The 2,516-nt window shown below is 44.8% G+C and overlaps 1 pseudogene; it reads left to right on the forward strand.

The window, feature by feature from the left end:
* Nucleotides 1–663: 663 nt before the first annotated feature.
* On the forward strand, nt 664–1,475 carry LOC109678658 (transcription factor AP-2 gamma pseudogene; annotated as a pseudogene).
* Nucleotides 1,476–2,516: the final 1,041 nt, after the last annotated feature.

Raw genomic sequence — 2,516 nt, forward strand, 5'->3', positions numbered from 1 at the left:
TTGTTCATTAGCTTTATAGTGTTCAGTGAATGTAACAAGTACTCACTTTTAACATGGCTTCATAGCTCAATATTTTTATGTAGGGGCTCTCAATAAATTCTTGATAATGAAAGCTGTGCTTTTAGAGTTTATCCCATTAGTTAAATTCCTGATGTATACCGAATGTATTTTCAACTTTGGGATAAATCAAAACCCCACATTTGCTTATTCTCCAGTTCTCTACTAAATAAACTATTCACTTATGTGCTGGTGTTTTCCTGAACTCACTTTTCTGAACAATAATATTGTTACAGCTCCCCCTGTACTAATATCTTATTTCTTCTTTATTACATCACAACAGACCTTTAAAGCTAGGTTACTTGTGGTGACAATTCCTAATGTTTTTGGTATAATCACAGTTGTCTTATAAGTACACAGATTTTGATTAAATTCCAAATTCCTCCAACAGTATTTGTAAGAAATAAGCATAATTTAAATTGGTGACCTGCAGTTATTAGAAAAAATGTGAATGCTACTATTATGAAATTAAGAAATGTTCATGGTGAATGAAATAAACACTCCAAGCGCGAGTTTACAGCACAGGACTCAGCCCTCGGGGAGCTCTTTTCCTGCAGTTGCTTCCACTCTTAAATCCCCACCTCGCAGAGTTGAGGAGTTGGCGACATGAATTTCCAGTCTCTAGGAGATCGCCAGGACGCGAGCAGCAATGGGAACCCGCGCATCCCGCACCTCTCCTCGGCCGGGCAGCATCTGTACAGCCCTGCGCCGCCTCTCTCCCATCCCTGAGTCGCCGAGTACCAGCCACCACCCTATTTTCCACCGCCTACCAGCAGCTGGCTTATTCGCAGTCGGCGGAGCCCTACTCGCACCTGCGAGAAGCTTAAGCCGCCGCCATCAACCCTCTGCACCAGCCGGCGCCCACCGGCAGCCAGCAGCAGGCCTGGCCCGGCCGCCAGAGCCAGGAGGGGACCGGCCTGCCCTCGCACCACGGGCACCCGGCCGGCCTGCTGCCGCACCTCTCCGGGCTGGAGCGGGGCGCCTTGAGCGGCCTCAGGGATGCCTACAGCCGCTCCGATCTGCTGCTGCCCCATGCGCACGCCCTGGACGCCTCGGGCCTGGCTGAGAACCTGGGGCTGCACGACATGGCGCACCAGATGGAGGAGGTGCAGAATGTCGACGAGCAGCACCTGCTTCTGCACGATCAGACTGTCATTCGCAAAGGTCCCGTTTCCATGACCAAGATCCCCCTGAGCCTTCCATGTCAAAAGGAGCTGGTGGGAGCTGTGATGAATCCCAGCGAGGTCTTCTGCTCCGTCTCTGGAAGACTGTCCCTTCGTAGCTCCACATCTTAATATAAAGTGACGGTGGCTGCAGTGCAGAGGCGACTGTCACCACCTGAATGCTTAAATGCTTCCTTACTGGGAGGTGTTCTCAGAAGAGCCAAATCCAAAAATGTGACTCAGATCAACAGTTAACTTATTTTTTGCAGTGTTAAGAGAATGGCTAGTTTTTATGTCCACTAAATATTTATCTTAAAAATTAGTATTTATCTAGCTTCTCCAGAGATCACATCCTTCAGTGGGAGGCAAAGGTTGTGTGTGCTTAGCAGTTAGTTCACAGGTGCCGTTGACACCTTCTAGTGTCAACCTTCTGGTTTTAGGAAACTTGTAGAAACAAAGCCTGCTGATTTTCATTTTCCTTGTCTTTTTTTTTAACTTTGAAAGTTTTAATTCTTTAAATGGGAGGCTCTCTGAAATGACATGTTCCTTTAAGGTACTGAAGCCTTCTTTGCATATTTATTTCAAATCTTGATTTTTTGACTAAACTTGAAAAGGGTAGGCAGGAAGCCATTGCTGCTGCCTGTCACTCCCAAGTCCCTGTGGAGGCTCTGTATTTTGAGAAACTGTGTTGAGTGTACAGATTTTATTTATGCATAATTTGATAGGGTCTGTAAATACTGGTGCACTTCTTACGAGTTTTTGGAGACATGGAATTCAGTTTTAAAATTAACTTTTAATGGTGAATAGGGTAACCTCTAACACCTTTTCAATTTTATTCCTACGTACACAGGGAATTCAGAATTATGAGGACACTTGGCTTTGTTCTTGGTTTGTCAGGTTCTATTTAATTGGAGTTCTGTTCAGAAAGCAATAATTTTGCATCTCATTCCTTTGGGGTTGAACCCTCAGAGGAGTGTGCTGTATAGTTCCTGTGGGTGAAATTCAGATTTGCAATTGAACTCCGTAGCTGGCAAAGATCTTCTCCCATTCTGTAGACTGTCTCTTGAGTGGGGTGACTATTTCCTTTGCTGTGCAGAATCTCTTTAGTTTGAGGCAGTCACATTTGTTCACTACATGTCTTAGGTGCTAATCATTTTGAGTTCTGTTTAGGAAACCATTCCCTACACCTATTTGTTCCAGTGTATTTCCTACTGCTCCTTGGAGTTGTTTCAAAGTATTATACCTTATATTAAGGTCTTTGATTCACTTTGAGATGATTTTGGCACAGGGTGAAAG

Source organism: Castor canadensis, chromosome 14 (assembly GCF_047511655.1).
Source record: "Castor canadensis chromosome 14, mCasCan1.hap1v2, whole genome shotgun sequence".
Classification (NCBI taxonomy): Eukaryota; Metazoa; Chordata; class Mammalia; order Rodentia; family Castoridae; genus Castor; species Castor canadensis.